Source organism: Narcine bancroftii, chromosome 13 (assembly GCF_036971445.1).
Source record: "Narcine bancroftii isolate sNarBan1 chromosome 13, sNarBan1.hap1, whole genome shotgun sequence".
NCBI classification, from domain to species: domain Eukaryota; kingdom Metazoa; phylum Chordata; class Chondrichthyes; order Torpediniformes; family Narcinidae; genus Narcine; species Narcine bancroftii.
This window is the reverse complement of record NC_091481.1, coordinates 71,361,983-71,384,646: the sequence shown is the minus strand read 5'-3', so window position 1 is coordinate 71,384,646 and position 22,664 is coordinate 71,361,983. Positions and strand designations below refer to the sequence as shown.

Here is a 22,664-nt window from a genome sequence, read left to right as displayed (position 1 = left end):
AGGTGATAGAACTTTTGATACTTCCTGTAGAATTTTTCTTCTTCTAATTGCAGACCATAGGTGTGAAGCATCTTGTACAAGGTGTGAAGCATCTGTACACTCACTGCTGGAAATCTGCGGGTGCTGTTAAACACAGCCAATATAACTGGCAGCCATCTCAATCAATCTGCTCAGAGGAATCCACTGCCAAGAAAGGGCATCTGCATCAGATCAGTTGCATAAATCTTCACATCAACAATTTAATCCAAGAATATGTCTGAAACTAAACCGGAGGTTATCAGTTTTAAACAGTGCTGGAATTTTATTTTGAAGACAAATATTGGAGCAGGCAAGGAGTGAGCGCTGAGACAACTTTGGTTGTTAATAAAATGCATTTGGATGATGTCATGGGTGAATTGGGTTCATTGAGGATCTGCCAAATATCTCCTCCTGATTAAAAGGGAAGTAGAAAATTATCTGAGCTTCCTGTTTCTGACTCCTGACAATTTCTGCTGGAGGGAGCATCTGTGTAAAAACATCGGGTTAGTACAGGGTCAGTTTGTGCCTTCGGTCATGATGCTTCAATGGCTTGTTGATAATAAGATAAGCAAGTCTAGCTGGGTGAGCTCCTGGGAGTATTGTCACATGATCACTGCCGCCACACTCCCATTGTTGGTGGCTGAACATACCCATTCTATTGTTTTTCCTTTGACCTATCACAAAGCAAACAAATGCTTCATTTTTCAATTGGATGATTCCTGGCTGTTAATCAAACAGCCTTGCTTTCAGATATAAAAAAATATGCCATGCTGACATGTCTGTCCATGGCCTCATGCACTATCCCACCAAAACCACCTGGAAATTGGAGGAACAACATTTGATTTTCCATCTGGGCAATTTTCAACCAGATGGGATTAACATTGACTTCTCCAGTTTCTGCTGGCCTTCTCTCCATTCTCCCTCTTCCCTTTGTCTTCTTTCTTCCAGCTCTACACCCATTCCCTCCTCCTCCTGCTTGCTGCTGTACCCTCCCTCCCTTAACCACCTATTACCTCCTGCCTTTGGGACCAGGTTCCTCCCGCTGCCCCTCCCCCCCCCCCACCATTTTGTCCGGGCATCTGCCAACATTTTTTCATACCTCGATGAAGGGCTCAAGCTCAAAATGTTGGTTATGTATCTTTATCTTTGCTCCATAAAGTACACTATTTGACCATCTGAGTTTCTCCAGCCTTGTGTTTTTACTTCAACCATGGTGCTTGCAGACTTCCATCTTTTACTGAAGAAAAGCATTATTTTTAATGACCTACTTGCTGTGCTCATGAGCCCTGAGCTAAAAAAAACAACTGTGGTTGATATTCATTTTTAAAACTAGTGCAATGCTGTTACAGCGCCATGGATTCTTCTCACCCTTCAAATAGTATAGGCGTTAATGTAGTTTAATTGATGTAATAGGGCAGCATGGGCTCATGGTCCAGAAGGGCCTGTTACTGTGCTAGATGTCTAAATTTAAAAAATACATATTTTCACATGTGCAAAAAAATGTTTGACCAGGTAGCAGTGATGTAGAAAAATGCTCATTACTCCCTCCAGAAACAGTTGAGCAACAGGAATTTGATCAGAACTAATTTTATATTATTCAGAACAGTAAATAATGAGCACCAATGTGGTGATGACCACATAAAAACCGAGGCGCAGGTTCCTGTTGCCTGCAAATGTATATAGGGTACGGGTATGTGTTCTCATAATTACAGTGTTAACCATCATCACGTCAACTGCTCTCTCACTACAGCCTTCAACCTCCAGCTCTGGGATGCACATAACCAAAAAAGCTGGTGGAAGCTGGCTCTTGAAAGCAAAAGGAGGTGAAACACACAAGACTGCCAAAATTGTGATTTCAGTAAAAACACAGAAATGCTGGAGGAACTCAGTAGGACTCAAAGAGTCCAAAGGAGGTAAAGATATATTATCAATGTTTTGGGCCTGAGCCCTTCTTCTATATTGAAGAAGGGCTCAGGTATGAAACGTCGGTAATACAGTATATCTTTACATCCTATGGATGCTGTGAGATCTACTGAGTTCCTTCAGCATTCTTGAAAGCAACTCGCTTTCACTGAAGCTTCAATGGGAATAATGCACACTGTTTACGTTTAAAGAGAACTTAAATAGCAAAACGGCATTTGGTGCAATCTTTCATTACTTCCATGTCTACTTTCTGTACTGTGCTCATTGTTGCTGCAAGAGCTCCCAGTACATAAAGCATTACAGCATACAGCTTCTTTGGCCCATGATATTATGCTGACCTATATATGCCTACCCCCAAAAAAGAAATGCTCCTTACCTCATAGGTCTCTATTTTTACTTTTATCCATGTCCACTACCAGTTAGGCCTTGATATAAATTCTCACCCTTGTTTTCAAATCCCTGTGAGACATCAGTATTCACTGCCAAATACTGAGGCAAATATCTGGATTTTTGTTGGCATGTAAGATTGAATTTATATATGATCTTCATTGATACTATAGGGGCGGGGATTGCATTATGGGTTTCACTGAACTATGCACCAGAAGATGTATATGCCCAAACTGCTGCCATTGTTTAGGAGGAGAGAGTTAAAGTTGGCGGGATTAATTTTCTAATTTCATGTCCAAATCAACATTCACTGTAGGAATCGATGAATCTCACAATGCCTGCATTGTCACAGGAGGTTCAGAAGGATGACTTTGGAAATGAAAAGAGTGGGGGGGGCGATCTTAATAAACATTTTGAATGTTGAAAGGCATGGGCAGAATAGATGTAAAATGGTTGTTTCCCATGGTGGGAGAGTCTACGACAAGAGGGCACCACACCACCCTGTCCACTTAGAACAGAGATAAGGAGGAATTTCTTCAGTCAGAAGGTGGAGCATCTGAGGAATTTGTTGTTACAGGTGGTTGTGGAGGCCAAGTCATTGGGGGTATTTAAGATAGAGATTGATAGGTTTTGATTAGCCAGGGCATCAAAGGTTATGGAGAGAAGGCCAGACACTGGAGAAAATGGATCAAATCATGATTAAATGGTGGAGCAGATTTGATGGGCTGAATAGCCTATTTCTATCTTATGGTCTTGTATTACATTAATGCACACACAACTTATTGCCTGATTTATTCAAGGCAGTGCTTTAAGGCCAACCACAAGTAGCTGGGAACATCAAAGTGCCAGGCAATGACCATTCCCAACAAAGAAGAACGTAACCACTTACCATTTACATTCAATTCCATGACCAGTTCTGAGACCCCACCATCAACCATTGATGGTCACCATTGACCAGACACTCATCTTGACCAGTCATATAAATACTGAGGCTGCTGAAGCAGGCCAGAGACTGGGGATCAAGTGTCTCCCATCCTGGTAACCCAAAGCCTTTGCACCATTTACAAAGCACAGTCAGAAGTGTGACAGAATGCTCTCCACCTGCTTGAAACCACTAAAACAGGCTTGGGGAGTTACTGCAGTGCATCCTGCAGATGGTAAAACCTATTGCTGTGTGTTATTGAATGGTTGTAAATGGGATGCCTGGAAGCAGGCAGCTACATCCTGCATGGTGTTGAGTTTCTGTTGAAGCTGCATTCATTTTATTATATATAATTATTTTTGATCATTAGGTACAGTACATAGAGTTTGTCATTTGTGTGTAGGGTGTTCTGTGGGCCTGTACTATGGTCTGGCGATACTCTGTTTAGTCAGCTTGTACATGTACGATCAGTTGACAATAAATTTGAGCTTGGTTCAGTTAAGTGAAGAGTATTCCATCACACACTTGCCCTGAGCCTTATAGATAGTGGACAGGCTTTGGAGAGCGTGAGTTACTTGCTGCAGGGTTCCTATCCACTGACCTACTTTAGTGGCTGCAATGTGCATATGGTTGCTTCAATTCAGTTTCTGGCCAATCGTAACCCCCATGATATTGATAGTGGGGGATTTAATGATGGTACAGGTACGCTTATCACAAAGATAAGCGTATACAGAGCCGTTGTCATACCCACACTCCTGTTCGGCTCCGAATCATGGGTCCTCTACCGGCATCACCTACGGCTCCTAGAACGCTTCCACCAGTGTTGTCTCCGCTCCATCCTCAACATCCATTGGAGCGCTTTCATCCCTAACGTCGAAGTACTCGAGATGGCAGAGGTCGACAGCATCGAGTCCACGCTGCTGAAGATCCAGCTGCGCTGGATGGGTCACGTCTCCAGAATGGAGGACCATCGCCTTCCAAAGATCGTGTTATATGGCGAGCTCTCCACTGGCCACCGTGACAGAGGTGCACCAAAGAAAAGGTACAAGGACTGCCTAAAGAAATCTCTTGGTGCCTGCCACATTGACCACCGCCAGTGGGCTGATAACGCCTCAAACCGTGCATCTTGGCGCCTCACAGTTTGGCGGGCAGCAACCTCCTTTGAAGAAGACCGCAGAGCCCACCTCACTGACAAAAGGCAAAGGAGGAAAAACCCAACACCCAACCCCAACCCACCAATTTCCCCCTGCAACCGCTGCAACCGTGTCTGCCTGTCCCGCATCGGACTTGTCAGCCACAAACGAGCCTGCAGCTGACGTGGACTTTTTACCCCCTCCATAAATCTTCGTCCGCGAAGCCAAGCCAAAGAAAGAGGTACACAATCCTTTATCCAGAACCCTTGGGGGACAGTGTGTTCTAAACCTACCCAAATTGTGCTGCCGTATCCACCCACACCCTCTTCCACTTGCGCTGCCGATCTCTCCCCCTCGCGGCCCGACTCGCACTGCCGGTCTCACCCTCCCAACTCACGCTGCTGATTTCCCTCCCCCCTCCCGCTGGCCCGACTCGTGCTGCCGGTTTCTCCCCCTCGCGGCCTGACGGTTTCTCCCCCTCGCGGCCTGACTCACGCTGCTGTCTCTCTCCCCACTTGCCGGATTTTGGAGCTTTCCGGATTTTAGATGTCTGGATAAAGGATTGTGTACCTGTAATGCCAATTGAATCACTAGGAGTGATAGCTGGATTTTCTTTTGTTGGATATTATCATTGCCTGACACTCATGTGTCGCAAATGGCTGCTTTTCTGGTTGCCAGTGATGAGTGGTTTTCTGCAATGGTCAGTGTTGGATCTGTTACTTCTCACTTCTCCTCTTATCATAGCCAATTAACATCTTTTGTTGGTCTGGACTCCTCCCCATCCAGTCTTCAGTCTTTATTCTTATGCCTTTTCCTGTTCTCTGCTTATTCCTTGAAGAAGGTGCTCAAGCCTGAAAAGTCAGTAATAATCTTTACCTCCTACGGATGCTGCAAAATCAGCTGAGTTCCTCCAGCATTTCTATGTTTTTACTGTCACTTATCTCGCTGTATGTAAATGATTTTGATGACGGAATTGATGGCTTTCTGGCTAAGATGGCAGATGATACAAAGATAGGTGGGGGGGGGGAGGTAGTGAGGAGAAAGCAGGAAGTATTCAGAGGGACTTGGACAGGTTGGGAACATGGGCAAAGAAGTGTCAGATGAAATACAGCATAAGGAAGTATATGGTCATGCACTTTGGTAGAGGAATAAAGGTGTTGACTACTTTCTAAATGGGGGGGGGAAATTCAGAAAGCGGAGGTCCAAAGACACTTGGGGTTCCTAGAATTCCATAAAAGCTAACTTGCTGGCTGAGTCAGTAGTAAGGAAGGCAAATGCAATGTTAGCGTTCATTTTGTTTTGAATATTTTATTTATGATTTTCCAAACAAACTCAGTTACCAACATGATCAGTGTCAATGTTAACAGTATCAGCATTGACTACAATTTACAATGATCAGTTCTATATAAAGTTTTCTGCAGAGTTCAAGCTCTTCTTGTCCCCTTCGTTGATACTATAGGGGCGGGGAGGGGGTGGGGGAATTGCATTATGGGTTTCAATAACTAGCCGCAATTACACACAACATTCAAGACACTCACAACAAAGGTATAAGACATAGATTAGGGTTTTGTCATGACACGGCGGCCAGTGCTCAGGCTGTTTTCTTATCTTGACTTTTCCTGGTTGGGATGGGATGGAACCCCCCCCCTCCCCAACTCATTGAGGGATAGACGGGGAAGGTAGGGTGGCGAGGGGCGATAGTCCACACTATAATTGTGCTCCTATGGAATTTAAGGATGGTTGCCAAATTTTCAAAAAAGTGTAATACTTTTTTCTTAAGTTGTAAGTAATTTTCTCCAGGGGAACATAGCTTTGCGTTTCTGTGTTCCAGCGACTAATGCTCAGGCAGGAGTCAGATTTCCAGGTAACCGCTATGCACTTCCTGGCCACCGCCAAAGTGATCATTATGAATTGGATTTGAAATTTGGACAGGTTCATTGTAAGTCTTACGTCCATTATGTTTCCCAACAGGAACAACTCTGGACCCTGTGGGAATTCTTTACCTCTAATTTTTTTTTCTAGGAATTGGCCTAGTTCCATCTAAAAGATCTCACCTTGATACATGTCCAGGTTGTGTGCACAAAGGTTCCTGTCTCAATGCCACATCGAAAGCAATGGTCTGATAATTCTGGTTTAGAGCTGTTCAATTTTCACAGTATCAGATGTAGAAAGTTGTATTGTATCCGTCTGTACCACACATTAAGGATTGCAGTCATGCTGATCTGACATAAGTCGGACCAGCACCGCTCATCAGTTGCTATTCCTAGGTCCAACTCCCACCTCTGCCTTGATTTATGAAGGCCTGGTTTGGGTCCTTCTGCTTGGAGCAAGAAATACATTGCTGAGATGAACTTCCGTCTTCAACCTCACTTGTCTGAAAATACAGTTTTGTTCTGAGCTAGTTAAAAGGCCAACACTCCAATGCCTTTTTTTGGTCTACACTGGGATCCGTCCTCCAATTATTTCAAAGAAGGACTCTCACTTTGTCTTAAATTCTTTGTTTGGCAATAACCCACAGGACAGTGACCACAGCAGCGTATCAGTGAGGGGTTCTGTGGCTAAAGGACTCACACAGGCATCAGGCCGTTGGTGACTCGAGGCGACAAACCCACGCAGGCTGTGAGCTGCTGGAAACTGGCTCAGAAAACTGGCTGAAGGGGTATCAGGAACCAGAACCAGGATGTGAGAGGGTGTCGAGTACACTGAACAATTCCTAATCATATTTGAAGTTTGGATCTGGATCTTGGGTTGCTGATGGATTGGAGTGGACTCTGTGAGGCTGTGGGAGTGCTGAAGGTGAATCCACGGACATTCTGTGTTTTTTTGGGGGGGGGGAGGGAGAGGGAACTCTCTTTTGCTTCTTTTTCTCTGACTGTAAGAGGCGGTTTAGGCAATTTCTGCTGATGGCAAATCTGGCAGATAAAAGCAATTTTGTGTAACACGACACTGTTTTATTACATGACAATAAATTGAATCTTGTATCTTGCAATCAAGGCCACTGCATGGCCATTCAGTTTCCTGACTTCAAAGTCAACCCCATGTTTCTACCACAGACAGTGCATTAGACAAGTCACCCAAGTTCCTTACCCAATGGAAGGAGACTTCATGTACTTTCCCTTCAACTGACCAGAGCTAGCCAATTAGACTTACAGATTAGCTGCCTATTGAGCAGAATCCATAGCATGAACTCATAGCATTACTTTACAGTGATGTCCCTGTCAACCTGTTATGCTCAGTTAGCATAGCAGTTAGCGTAACACTACCACATCAGCCAGCTCCCCACCATGACTACCAGCCCCCCCACATCTCCATCGGGCACACAAAACTCAAAACGGTCAACCAGTTTACCTATCTCGGCTGCACCATTTCATCAGATGCAAGGATCGACAATGAGATAGACAACAGACTCGCCAAGGCAAATAGCGCCTTTGGAAGACTACACAAAAGAGTCTGGAAAAACAACCAACTGAAAAACCTCACAAAGATAAGCGTATACAGAGCCGTTGTCATACCCACACTCCTGTTCGGCTCCGAATCATGGCTCCTGTACCGGCACCACCTACGGCTCCTAGAACGCTTCCACCAGCGTTGTCTCTGCTCCATCCTCAACATCCATTGGAGCGCTTTCATCCCTAACGTCGAAGTACTCGAGATGGCAGAGGTCGACAGCATCGAGTCCACGCTGCTGAAGATCCAGCTGCGCTGGATGGGTCACGTCTCCAGAATGGAGGACCATCGCCTTCCCAAGATCGTGTTATATGGCGAGCTCTCCACTGGCCACCGTGACAGAGGTGCACCAAAGAAAAGGTACAAGGACTGCCTAAAGAAATCTCTTGGTGCCTGCCACATTGACCACCGCCAGTGGGCTGATAACGCCTCAAACCGTGCATCTTGGCGCCTCACAGTTTGGCGGGCAGCAACCTCCTTTGAAGAAGACCGCAGAGCCCACCTCACTGACAAAAGGCAAAGGAGGAAAAACCCAACACCCAACCCCAACCAACCAATTTTCCCCTGCAGCCGCTGCAACCGTGTCTGCCTGTCCCGCATCGGACTTGTCAGCCACAAACGAGCCTGCAGCTGATGTGGACTTTTACCCCCTCCATAAATCTTCGTCCGCGAAGCCAAGCCAAAGAAGACCACAGCACCAGTGACCCAGGTTTGAATCTATAAGAAGTTTGTACGTTCTCCCCCATTTTCATGGGTTTCCTCCAGATTCCTCCCACTCTTCAATACGTATGGGGGTTGTATGTTAAATGGGTGTAATTGGATGACATAGGCTCGTGGGCTGGAAGGGCCTGTTACCGTGATATATATCTAAATTAAATTTAAAGTATCTGGAGGGATTCTGATGACTCAGCACATGGAAAATGCCTATTGTCGGCACTGATTTTCACCAGCTTGTCCAGGTTCCATCCCCTCACACCCACACAGCAGTCATTCACTGTGTAGCCAGAATTCCTCTGCGATGAAAGAGCGTTGCTTGTAATGTGGCTGGCTGAAGCGATCACACCTGTGGCAGGTGCAAACATTTGTAACAGATCAATAGAATATCCTGGAAATAACATAGTTTGTAACATAGCAAACCTGACAATGTTGCTCTGCAAGCAATGGAGGAGGGTGCTGGAGAAACCCAGCGGCTCACACAGAGTCCATAGGAAGTAGAATAACCAGCATTTTGGCCTGTGAACTTTTTATTTGAAGATCTCATCCATAGGGCTTTCACAATAGGACTACGAAGCAATTTCTAGACAAGGGTGTCTGTGCTATAAACCCAGACCTTGAAACATTTTGTTCAACTGAGTTCCAAATGAAAATACTTCAGGAGTGACCCCCTCTGTTATCTCAATATTAATACTGTTTCTCACGAGATATGGTAACACTGAGATAGAGAAATAGGATAAGAAGAGGAAACATCTAGGGACTGTGATGTGTTTGTGATTCACTGCTGCCTGTCTGACCCTAGTTTTAGGTACACAAAATTTATGCTCCATCATTCATGAATTCAGTCAATAATTTCCTCAGCACATGTTCAATAGGCTCAATTTAAAACTGATTAAAAGCTGTCCATCTTTCTTAAAGGTGTGCTTATTGCCTGTACCTCCAGGTGAAGCTGTTCCACAATATTAGAAGCTTGCAAGAAGCCATGGCACAAAACAGCATCTAACATTCAAATGTAGCTCCAATTGCTTGGTTGAGGTGGAGGAAGAGCCACCAGTGGAAAAGACCATAAGGTTTGCTAATGCTGTTGGGGGATGGGGGATGGAGGGTAGGGGTGGGGGGGTGGTGAGTGGTTTAAACGTTTCAGGGAGTGTTTTAAACTAGATTCACGGGGGTGGGAACCAAAATGAAGAGGCGGAGGAAGAGGCGGTTGGTGCACAAGCAGGGACAGCTGGTCGGGAGTCTGTGTGGAAGGACAGGCAGATAGGGCAACATTGCAGCCGTTGGGATAGGTTGCCACATAACAGGAATGCAGAGTCAAAAATGTAACACATACAGAGCTAAAGGTTTTGTATTTCAAATGCTTGCAGTAAAAGAAATAAAGTGGATGACCTTGTAGTACAGCTACAGATTGGCAGGTTTGATGTTGTGGCCATCACGGCATACACCAAGCAAATCCTGCAGATCCACAGCAAGAAGACATTGCACTGGAGATCTATGACAGGAGTGGGAGCATGAATGGTCAAGAATAATGAAAACCTTATTGCACTCATTTCCCAACAAGTAAAGCTCACACACTGATCCCTGCTCCACACCAAACAACATTCTCCAACAATCACGATTTATAATATTTACAAGTACCAGCACATCATGATATTTGTCATGATTTTAACCAGATACCCACATTTAACTGCTTTTATCTAGTGCTAGCTATTCTAGACACTCATTGACCATCTAACTCACCAAGGCAGATGCATTAGGAAAACGCAAAGGCAAGTTCCTGTCAATATTGCAGTAAGTAAATAAACATGCCAAATAAAAGGTGTTATTTTGATAGTTTCGTAATAATTACACAGTGCACTGTTGTTGAAAACATTGGATATAAAACAACAATTTACTTTTTCAATCAGTATTTTAAGAAACCGACTAATAACCAGCTACTGTAACTATGCATTCTCAATTTTTACAGGAGATGCGTTGTAATATGATAGACAATTAGAGCACATAAAAAATGGACATCCATTTCTATTCTCTGCCCCATTCCCTTGATGACATGTCTGTCCATGGTCTCATGTACCACCAGACTGGGACCACCCACAAATTGGAGGTTCCAATGGATGGCATTATCATTAACTCCTCTGGTTTCCAATAGGCCCACTTCCATCTTCCTCGTCTCCTTTCCTTTACCTGTCTTTCTTCCCTTTTCCCTCTGTCTCCTTCCACAGAGCCCAAGCAACCCCCAGTCAATTCTCACCTTTTCTTTCTCCTGTGTCCTACCCATATCCAATTAACATCCTTTGTCTGTTGGTCAGTGCTCTTCCCCCTGCCCATTCTTCCCTGCTCCCGAGCCTTTTAATGCAAGGCCCTGCCTGCTTTTCATTCATACCTTGAAGAAGCGCTCAGGCCCAAAACAGTGGTATATATCTACCCCCTAAGGACGCTGTGAGAACGGTGAGTTCCTCCAGTATCTCTGTATTTCTAATACAATCGTAGCGCCTGCAGACAGATGAAAAGGTTAAAGTGAAGGCTAACCTGTGCACATTGTTGCAGATCTGCTACTCACATTCTCTTTATGTTTACATGACTAAAGGGCCATCTAATTGGTTTTAGGAAGAACCTATTTTCTGATTCCATTCAAGTCACCTGATTTCTACAATGGACAGCCAATCCATAACACTAGGTTTGGACTGCTGCAGCCAGTTGATCATTTACCCAATTATTCCTGGTGTCTAGTTAAATTTTTATTAAATTTAAAAAAAAGTTTATTTTATTTACAACACAGTAGAAGCCGATTCCGGTCATTTAAACCCGTGCCGCCCAATGACACCCAAATGAATCTACAATCCCATATGTTTTGGAGGGTGTGAGGAAACCAGAGCACCTTGGGGAAACTCATTCAGACACGGGGAGAACGTACAAACACCTTAGATAGACAGCGCCGCATTCAAACCCGGGTCGCTGGCACTCTAACAGTGTTGCTCTAACCACGCTGCCCAAATGAGTCCATTCATTACTAGACATTTAGTGACTGCAGGTGGGGAATCCAAGATCATTAGTTCACTCCCATTGATAACATGACTGAATTTTTGTGTTAATGCCATTGGAATGATAAAATTTTTCATTGCATACATTCCCATTAGTACTTCAATCCATCCTTTGAAATATTAACAATAGAAAGATAGAAGGGTAGAATAAAGGATTTTGTGGGTTCATATTCTTTACTTATGAAAGCCTAACAGTAAGATTGGTTAGTCTAACAGGATTCCCCACAGTATAAACCAATGTTTCTCAACCATTTTTCCCCCACTCATATACCACCTTAAGTAATCCCTTACTAACCACCAAGCACCTATGGCATCCTATGCTATGTGGTTAGTAAGGGATTACTTTAAATGGTATGTGAATGAGGAAAAAAGGTTGACAACCACTGGTATAAACAATTACTACATGGTGGGGCACAAAACTAAAGCACGTGGGACACTCACAATGGCTTTGATTAAATTTCCAGACAAGCACACGCAAGAACACACCAAAGGCTAAAAATAATCGCACTTCTTGAAATGAACCATTGAAGTTAAGTCATTTTGCCTCCTTTCCTGGGTTGACTCCTTGAAAGGGCTACTCATTAGTTCCATTCCTCTGGAATTTTCCTGTCGTCTTAAGATTTGTTTTCCATTATTTCTTCACTTCACCTTGGTGATGTCTGCATTGAATTCACTTCTATTACTTTTTCAGGCGGGGCATTATAGATCAGAACAACATGTCTGATTTTCCAGAGCTCTTTCCACAGAAACGTGAATATATCGATGTGATGAATCAGAGGGGGGCACAGGAATAGAGGCAAGAGGATAGACAGAGTGCAGGCAAGCATGACATGAGGGCAGGCATCACCCTTGAAGTGAAGGAAGAAGAGGAGGACTACATTTGGAGTATAAATAGCACCAAAAAAAAAACTAGCTAATACTGTGGGCTAATTATTCATTTTTCTTTCTAATTGGATGCCCTCTTTGTGGTGAGATTGTATGGATGAGGTTCAACTTCCTTTTCCTAGGAATTGTTCCTAACCCATTAAAGTTGGAGATAACTTATGTTTTCTCAGTTTTTTTGCCTGGATTGTTGGCACAGATTTGATATTTGTTTTTGCTGGCTGAATCATGCCCTGCTGCAAATCTTTTTTGCTTCACAATAGGAAACTAATTCCTGTATGCATATTCCAACATAAATTGGGAGTAGCTAAATTTGATTTAAATCCTTATTCTTTGGTCAAGAACATCAGCTTTACACAACCATCAGAAACTGCAACAAGGTGTTCACCCATTCCACCTTCCAATTATATGGGGAGGCTCGGTTAATGTTCTCCCTGTGTCCGTGTGGGTTTTCTCCGGGTGCTCCAGTTTTCTCCCACCCTCCAAAATGTACAGGGGTTGGAGGATAATTGGGTGTAATTGGGCAGCATGGGCTCATGGGCTGAAAGGGACTGTTACTGTGCTGTACGTCTAAATTTTTAAAAAAAATTATATCATGGTTGCAAGTCCTGCTGGATGGCTCAAATCCCTGCAACACCTTAAAAGAGCCAAACAGTCCGAAAGATGATGCTTCCTTGGAAGACCTGGCCATAACAGAGACTGGATGGGCTGGGGCTGTTTAGCCTGAAATGAAGAAGGCTGAGGGTGACCTTAGAGAGGTTCATAAAATCACAGATAAGTTGGATGCTCACAATCTTTACCCAGGATAGGGGAGTTTAAAACTAAAGGACATAAATTAAAACTTGAAGAAGAAATTTTTAAAAGAACCTCAGAGGCAGGCTTTTCATAGAGAGTGGTGGGTGTAGGAATGAGTGGCCAGAGGAAGAGCTGGAAGCAGGCACAAAATAATAACTTTTGCAAGGAGAGAGAAAATGTTAGGAATATGGATCCAATGCAGGCAAATCGGACCAACTCAGGAAGACACCTTGGTTGGCACGGATGAGATTAGCCAAAGGGTCTGTTTGCGAGCTGCATAGCCTTACGATTCTGATGTAATGAGTGGCATTTTGTCCTCTCCATTGATTTTCAATGAAACCTCTGGTATCCGGCACCTATGTGCACTGATAGATGCAGGATAAGTGAATTTTCTGGTTGCTTGGTTGTGTGTTACATGGATTGGCGAGGCGTATCAATTTTAAACTTCCATATTTTTTACTTACTTATTTTCCTCGATTATTTTGTCAGCTGCTTAAGGTTGCTGGTAGCTTGAATGTGGATAAAATGGGTTTTACTGCATATGAAGATTGCCACAAGACAAATCTAATGATTGGTTGGATGTGAATGAAAACTACAGGTATTATTTCTTGAACAATATTATGCTCACTACCAGTAAAAAGGTGATGGTTCACAGGAGGAAAATCCTCTATGAGGAGAACTACTGGCTGAGTCTGGACATTGGTGCCAGATTTCTGCAAATGTTCAGTAGCTGATGGAACTAGTTCTAAGTACAAATGGGAAATTAATGCATGCTGGAGAAACTCAGCAGGTCATGCAGTATTTATTGGAAACAAAAGGTGACCAATGTCTTGGGCCTGGGCCATTCATCAAGGTATGTGCAGGCAGGCAGCTGAATAACAAGGTGGGGAGAGGAAGGAGGAAAGAGTGGGGTGGGGGGGGGGAGGAGCAGAGGCTAACAGGTAAGATATAGATGGGAAGGTAGAAGAGAAAAATATGAGAAATTATGGGGGGAGGGGGTAGCTGAATGGAGAGGGAAGGGAAAGGGGTGGGGAGCTTGAGGAAAGGAGACAGAATGGTCAGAAAGTGCCCAGGTGTAGTTACTCCGATTTGTGGCCATCTTCGGCTCGGCTATTTGGAAATTAATACCAGGGTAGAAAAAACACATCCTGACACTGTAAGGACACTCAGAAGTAACCCTCAAGAGATAGTTTTTGGAAGAAGCAAATGCTTTTGAAATGACCTCTGGTGGCTATGTGAGGAAGAAGCTAAAGTGACCTGTAACAACATCAGTCTAATTTGAATGTTATTCAAAGAAGTGAACAACTGGATGCATTACACAATGATGCTGTCATCAGCTATCACCTGCCCGGCCAGCCAGTTAAACATCATCTGGCTAATCTGTGGAAGAGTGTACAGTCTCCACGTTACCTCATCCTTCAGGGCCCACAAACCAGAATGAAAGCAAGTCATTTTCAATTCTGAGCGACTCCAAATATAAATAACTATACTTCCTTGATTTTCCCTGTGGCTAGTGAGCAATTCAAGCCTACCTCCCGAGCCTGAAGTGGAGTCATTCTCCTTAAAAAAAGAGAGAACCTTCAGCAGAGATTTAATAGAGGAGTTCAAAATTGTGAAGGATTCTAGTGTGTATGGAGCTGTTCTCAGTGGGATGAGAGCCAGTAACCAAACTTACCATAATCAGACAAAAAAAATTTAAACGCAATGAGCTGCTGTCATCGGGAACAGTCTGAAAGGTGGATGGAGTAGAACCAACTTTAATCTTTTACTGGCAATAAAGCATGAAAGGAAGCAAAATTGTAATGATGATGAGGAGAACGAGATGAGCCGTGTAACTCAAGGAGCTAGAAGAGATGTAATGGGATGAATAGCCTTTTTTCTTGCACTTTGAATCTCTATCAACATATTGTAATATATTAATAGAAAATGTGCTCTTCATTATTAAACATATCAAACTCACCTTCACCAATTATTTCTCTCAGATGGGAGTGACTTTAACATCACTTCTTAAACATTAATGGTTAACATTAGCTGCCTGCTCTGAGAAGTTTACATCTACATCATACTAGCCATTCAAACAGCAATGATTTATACATGCAAACAAGATCATGTATATCAGTATATGTAAACAAAATATACATACAAATGCCTCTGATCACCATACTCTGACATTCAGTAAAACAATCAGTATGCTTCTGTCTGATAAATACAATAAACATATAAACCACTCCTTCTTCTTTGGCTTGGCTTCGCGGACGAAGATTTATGGAGGGGGTAAAGAGAGGGGGTAAACCACTCCTTAGTACCTTGCATATTCACACACTCTGAACAGCTCACTGAGTGAACAAATCAGAGGACCTTTGAATCATTAACAGTAACACAATGGAAGCTGCTCATTTTGAATTCAGAATTGCATTTCTATCATTCTCCCTAAAAAGCTATGATGTGAAAGGAAGCATTCTTTAAAAGGTGAAACTGAAGGAAAAGGCACCGTCCGAGCCAAGGGAAACCTACCGGATTCTGCCATTCGGAGTTACTTCCAGCACAGCAGTTTGAAATGTGGACCCAGATCCTGACAGGTGAGCAGCAGAGTCTTGAACTGAGGCAGCAACGTCACAGCAAAGTACAGTTTCCTGCTTTCAGTAAAACCGAGGGGGTTGAGGCAGGAAGTCTGCAAGCTTTATTACAAAAAAACTAGAATTATGTGGGAGGCCAATTTTAAAGAACTGACAAAATCAGAGAACTGGAATGTTGTGTTTGAAAGCAAGAGGGGTTTGCAGTAAACAATTACCCTTGTCTTCACAATGCCTGTGACCACAAAACATCATCTATTCATAGACTTACCGAAAAATGAATTAAACATTTATTTTGGCAACAATCAGTGAACGTCTGATGGAAAACTGAAATCATGCTTCTAATTAATGTGAAATAATGGTACACATACATTATTATATTAAATAGTAATCTGATGGAATATGATTCAAATTGGAATTTACCTTTTTCTCGTGAGGTCAATCATCAAGAGTAGGATTTATACCTCCATGGACACTAGTCATGATCTCATAACTTGCCAGGTGTGAATTTAAACAATGAGTACAGAGGGGTTTCATTCATGTTCTCAATCAACATCTACATGCCTTCCATTTTTATTGGGTGCCAAGCAAATGCAGAATTCAGGCTGATCTGTCCCACTCTGCCCAAGAATGCTGAAGGTGAATGGTAGGATGCTGAACACCTTGGGATCCAAATGCATAGATCTTTAAGGTTGCCATGCTAGTTGATAGGATAGTTAAGAAGGTCTATAGCAGTGGTCCCAAAACTTTTTAGACCGTTGACCCCTTCAGGGTCTCTTGGTCCCTCATCGACCTCCAGGCATGGAATCCCAGCGCTGGATGGGGGTGGTGAGGGGTTGGGAGAGCTGGACGGGGAGGGAGAGCACTGGGTGGTGTGGCCAGATGCCTGGTTTTAGGCCAGACAGTCCATCTTTTGAGCCCTCTGTCCTCCCTCTGAATCCACCATGAGACAGATGTTAATTTATCCTCCATTTTGGGGTTTAGGCCCTATATCCCAAAGTGGAGGACAAATTAAGGGGCAGAAATGGAATTTACCTGTTAAATGCAGTGTCCCAAGGTCTGCAGGCCATGCGTGACCGGCTGGTACATGCGCAGTAAGAGGGAAATGTGACGGCTGGGGAAGCATGGCGGCACCACGTGAATGCTCATGGCAGGTTAGCCTCTCCCCACCCCCCCCCCCACTCTGTGGGGGTGGTGGGAGGCACAATTTTAAATTGAATCCCACCCCCATATTATCAACCCCATTTTGATTCCCTCGCATTTATCAACCTCCTGGAGATTCCTATCAACCTCTGGGGGATGATATTGACTACTTTGGAGGCCCCTATAGTATGCTGGCCTTCATTAGTTGGGGGATTGAGTTCAGGAGTTGAGAGGTCATTTTGCAGCTCTATAAATCTCTGGTCAAAACACACTCAGAATATTGTGTTCAATTCTGGTCACCTAATTTCAGAAAAGAAGTGGAAGGAATGGAGAGGATACAGGGGAGATTTACCTTGACTGGAAAATAAGTCTTATGAGGCAAGGTTAGCAGAGCTGGGACTTTTCTTTTTAGAGTGAAGAAGCTTAAGAGGTGACTTAATAGAGAATTACAAGATTCTGAGAGGTAGAGATAAGGAAGACAGTCAACACCCTTTTCCCAGAGTGGGAGTAGCAAACACTAGAGGGCATATATACAAAGTGAAAGGAGGAAAGTTTAGGGGAGACATTAGGGGTAAGTTTTTTTTACACACAGAGTTGTGGGTGCTTGGAATGCATTGTCAAGGGTGGTGGTGGAGACTGGAACCATAGGGACATTTAAGAGACTCTTAGACAGGCAAATGAAAATAAAGGACTATGAAATAGGGATGGGTTTTTGGGTAAGTATATATGGGTCAGCACAATGTTGTGGGCTGAAGGGCCTATACTGTGCTATAGGTTCTATGTGACCAGCTAAAACCAGATAGTCAGGCATGGACTAATGAACTGAATTTACCTGTTTCGTGCTTCGCTGTCTCCACAACCACACAACAGGAAGGATATGAAAGGGTCCAGAGGAGATTCTCAGAGATGTTGACTGGGCCAGAGAATCTTAGTTACAAGGGACGTCTGTTTTGTCTGGAGTTCCTTTCTTGAAACAAGGCAACTGAGAGATGTAATCAAGGGTGATAAAATTAGCAGAGGCCCAGATAGGGTAAACAGGAAACAAATATTGCTCCTGGCAGAGAAGTCAAAAACTAGGAGATTCAGATTGCTCATTGGCAGAAATGTTCAGGGAAAATTGAACACTTTTCTTTAACCAAAGGTGTAGTGGGGTCTGGAAATCAGTTCCATAAGTGTGGAAGAAACTGTCCTTGCTCGGACTGCAACTGGATTCTAGACTTCTTGACTAAAAGACCACAGTTTGTCTGAGTTGGCAGCAAAATCTGAAGTTCCATAATTGAGCACTGGTGCACCTCAGGGTTGTTTGCTTGGCCCACTACCATTCACACTTCTGACTCATGGCTGCACTGCCAGATTCAATTCAAACAAAATCATGAAGTTTGCAGATGAATCAACAGTAGTTGGCCTCAACTGCAACAATGATGAGTTGGCTTACAGATAGGAGGTTGAAAGGCTTGTAAAATGGTGTGCGAACAACCTGAGTCTTAACGTGGAAAAGTAAAAGGAGATGATTGTGGATCTCACGAGGACAAAGTTCCTTTGTGTGCATATAAAAGATGACCTATCTTGGACCCACAACAGGAGGATCAAAATCAAGACTGTCAGGCTGGAGAATCACAGGCAGTGAGATTGATGAACAGTATCCCATAATTAAATAAATCATCCCAAAAGATTTATACAGGCACTGCCCAGGGTAAAAATGTCTGATTTACAAAAAACTCATACAAGCAGGCTGGAAGTAGAATACCGTCAACTTCCGGTTCGAGCATGCTTGAGTCAGCCTCACGAGAGTGTAGCATTCAGCACATTGCAAGTGCGGGAACAAATTCAAAATTGAAAAGTACGAATTTGAACATTGCACCTGTACAGTACTGTATACTCTTATTTCATCTGGGTTACAAGTGACTTGTGAACCAACAGTTTGGAGATTCTTTACTGCCTCCTTGGATTAAAAGCAGCTAGAAATGAACAGATGCTCCTTTGCAGCTGATTCCATCTCCAAGTTTCACGTGACAAAAATTCTAATATACTTGTACTGTATTTGAACTGTACCAATCTACCTGGGGATTTTAGGCCATTAATGACAAGAAAAAGAAAATCTCTGTACAAACTTCCCTTGATACCTACTTCAAGAAATTAACTCCAGTAGTAAATCCCCCCCCCTCCCCACCCCTCTTCCAGCAGCAGAATCAAACCCTGACTCTCCAGTACTAGGTCCATCCTCTCCAACAGTAGCCATCTCTCCATCTTCTTCTACACCATTCAATTATGCACTGTATTATTATGTTTAAGATGCAGTAGTGTATTTGGAAGTGTTTCTTAAGTGTTTCACATGCATAGAAAGGTAAAATATATACACTATATACTAAAATAAACATTTGACTAACTGACGCTAACTAAGGACCGTATATACGTTCCGACTTAAATACAAATTTAAGTTCAGAATCAAAATTTTATTGTCATGAACGAGTCACAAAATCTTACAACATTACTATGTAAAAAAAAATAATAGTGCGCTAAAAGTAAGGCAATGTCTTTGGTTCATTGATTATTCAGGAATCTGATGGCAGTGGGGAAGAAGCTGTCCTTGTGCCCCCTGAGTGTCCGTCTTTAGGCTCCTGTACTTTTTTCCTGATAGTAGAAGAGTGAAGAGGGCATGGCCTGGGTGTTGAAGGTCTTTGAGGATAGAGGCTGCTTTTTTAAGTCACCACCTCATGTAGATGTCCTTGAAGGACTGAAGTCTGGTGCCTGTGATGTCGCTGGCCGAGTTAACAACCCTCTGGAGTTTATTCTTGTCCTGAGAGCTGGTGCCTCCACAACATCAGTGAGAACATTCCCACAGAGCTATACTCTTTTGTGATGAAGCTGGGTATATTTAATCAGAAGAATGTTATTAAATTTAAATTTTGAATTATTTTTAAATTTAGAGATACAGCATGGCAACAGGCCCTTCTGGCCCATGAGTGCCTGCTGCCCAAATACACCAGTTAATCTGCAAACTCTGTATGACAGAAACAACACCATGGAAAGAAGTGCCCAATGAAAAATATCTAAGCAGTAAATTAAACCATTAAGAAATACATGCTGGAGGCAAGGTTTTAATATCTTCCTAATCGATCTCTTCTAACAACAAAATGCCCTATGCCTTTCCACACCTACAAAACATTAGGAAAGTTATGACCTACATGCTGTAAGAGGGTTTGAATGGTTAGAGGATGTAGTGATATTATTATCTCCATTCAAGCACAAGCATCACTTGTCGTGAATTAGAATGAATATTCTTGTTTGAAGCTCCAGATCTGTTCTTGTAAGTAGCTCTCACTGTCTGACTTACATTTGAATATGTTACAACTGCCCAATGTATTTCTTTGTTAGAACAGTATGCATATTGGAGGATGTCAACTGGAAGTGTGATGTTCCCATCCATCTGAAACTCTTGCCCTTCTTGGAGTTTAGGGTGGGATTGGACCTGCCCAGGTGAGTAAATGTGTGCCGGTGTTGGAGGGAGTGAATGGTTGGAGCAGTTGATAGGGTACCATCCAAGCAGACTGGATGAGGTTGATCTTACTGAATGGTCTTGAAGCAGCATACTTCCAAGAGGAGCACTTCCTTTCAGATGCTCTTCATTGTGTGACTTATTTGTATGCCTGCAGTTTTTATGAATTGGTCTGATTAAGTTTCTGGTTATTTTTGACATTGAATTCCAAAGGGAGAGGTTGGTCACTGCCTGGCATTTCTCTTGTTGTGAATGTTAGTTCACACTGACTTTACTGAATGTTGTCCAGGTATTGTTGCATGCAGCCATGGGTTGTTTCATTTGCTGAGGTGCTGTGAGTGGAATTGAACATTTTGTGCGATCATTGCCAAGATCGTCAGAGGACTTTGATCTGCAGATAGACTGGGAAAATCAGGATAACATTAACAATGTAATGTATGCAGGTGAATTTCTAGATCAGTATGTTGAGGAGCTAATTGTGGAACAGGTTATTTTAGAACTAAAGGGAAAGTGATCATTAATAATCTTATTATGAAGGAGCTCAGAGAAAGAATAACTATGATATAAAATTTCACTTCAAGTTTTAAAGTATTCTTGTTCAATCCGAAATCACAGAAGATGCAAAACAAAACTCTCAGAAATAATTGTGAAACAATGGTACAGTTCAAATGAGAAAGTCACAGAAATCAGTACTAATAAAGATATGTTAAAGAGCAACATTAATAAGCACGAACTAACAACATCATAAAGACTCAACTGGACAACAATTTTTTTCCCCCAAAAGGTTTGCTTCCTGAAATAAAAATTGGGGATTATGATAGACAACTTGCTGTATTGCACAAGGAGTTGGATAAACATTAAATTAACTTTTTTTTATTGAATGTAGCATGTTTATTCGCCTAATAATGCAGAGCCAAACTCTCAGGTTGACTGCACATGTTGCCCAACAAATGAGAGGAGCCCAGGGTTTGCCCTGATCACCAATTTTACAACTGAAATAGAACTCATCGGATTTCTTAATAAATAGTCATGTAACAGAATGAATCACAGGTGTTGCGACATTGACAAGACATTTCTGCTTTATTGAATCTTCCTGAAGACAATAAATGCTATTAATAAGTACACTCACTATGAAGAACATGTGCATCACAAGCATATATCTATAATCAATGTAATGCACAGCATCTGTATATGTGAGTTGCTTTTATAGCCTGTTTCCATCTATCCTGACTAAGCATGCCCAGGTCTATGACAACATTTGCATAGCATCTGCACTGAGTGCCTGCCAGGCATGCTTGGACTGACCAAAACAGCTTGCTTCATGGGCAATATGACAGGAAATCACAAAATATGTTATACTTAAAAACAGTACGTGATAGGAAATTTTTCTTTTTAGTTTAATATATTGTTTTAATATATAAAATTGCATACAAAATTCAATGATATATAACCAGTCACCTCACATACATGTAAATAAAATCCAAAAGAATAATATAACAGCGTGAGCCAGTTGCCTATTTATTTACCAAATTATTTGGGTTAAAAAAAAGAAAAAAAGGAAAAATAAACCCTATAAAACTAAAACTAATCTACCCCCTCCCTCTAATCAAGGTTACCATTAGTTATAAAAAAAAGGAAGTTTCGAATCAGATAGCGACCTCCAGGCATCGGACGGCAAACTCCCGGACTCTTCAGAGTTCTTGATTCTTCCAATCATAATAGAATTCTAAGAATGGAGTCCACATCTTTACAAATTGAAATGTCTCTCTTTAATATTGAATCTAATTTTCTACAAGCTTAATAAGACATTACATCATGTAACCACTGTGCATGGGTAGATGAAGAATCATCCTTTAATTTCAGTAAAATTGTTCAACTGGCCATCAGCATAGTAAAAGCTAAAAAAATTTCCTGAGTTACAGACAAAGATATTTCGCGATCAGCAGTCCAAAATCCATAAAATACACCCAAAGTATTCAGGAAGCAAAATCCCCATTGTTCAGTGTAAAAGTCTATATTCTAGAGTTTTGGCTCAGAGAAATGGAACCTGTTAATATTCTATATTGCTGGGATGGTTCCTGCAAACTGGAGGGGAGCAAATTTAGTCCCCACTGTTTAAGAAAGGAGGGAGAGCGAAATCAGATTGCCTGACATTAGTAGATACTCTAACCTACACTAAAGTAAATTATT

General features: G+C 42.5%; 1 protein-coding gene across 3 annotated transcripts in view; it reads right to left on the bottom strand.

The window, feature by feature from the left end:
• Nucleotides 1-22,664, bottom strand: part of LOC138747903 (ankyrin repeat and fibronectin type-III domain-containing protein 1-like) — a 171,967-nt gene that overhangs the window by 88,814 nt on the left and 60,489 nt on the right. The window contains exon 1 of one of the 3 annotated variants that reach the window (XM_069907530.1): nucleotides 15,777-15,860. The exons of the other annotated variants lie outside the window; for them this stretch is intronic. The gene's annotated coding sequence lies outside the window, so the exon portion shown is untranslated. Of the gene's footprint in view, nucleotides 1-15,776; nucleotides 15,861-22,664 lie in introns of those variants that run through there. 3 annotated transcript variants of the gene reach the window in all.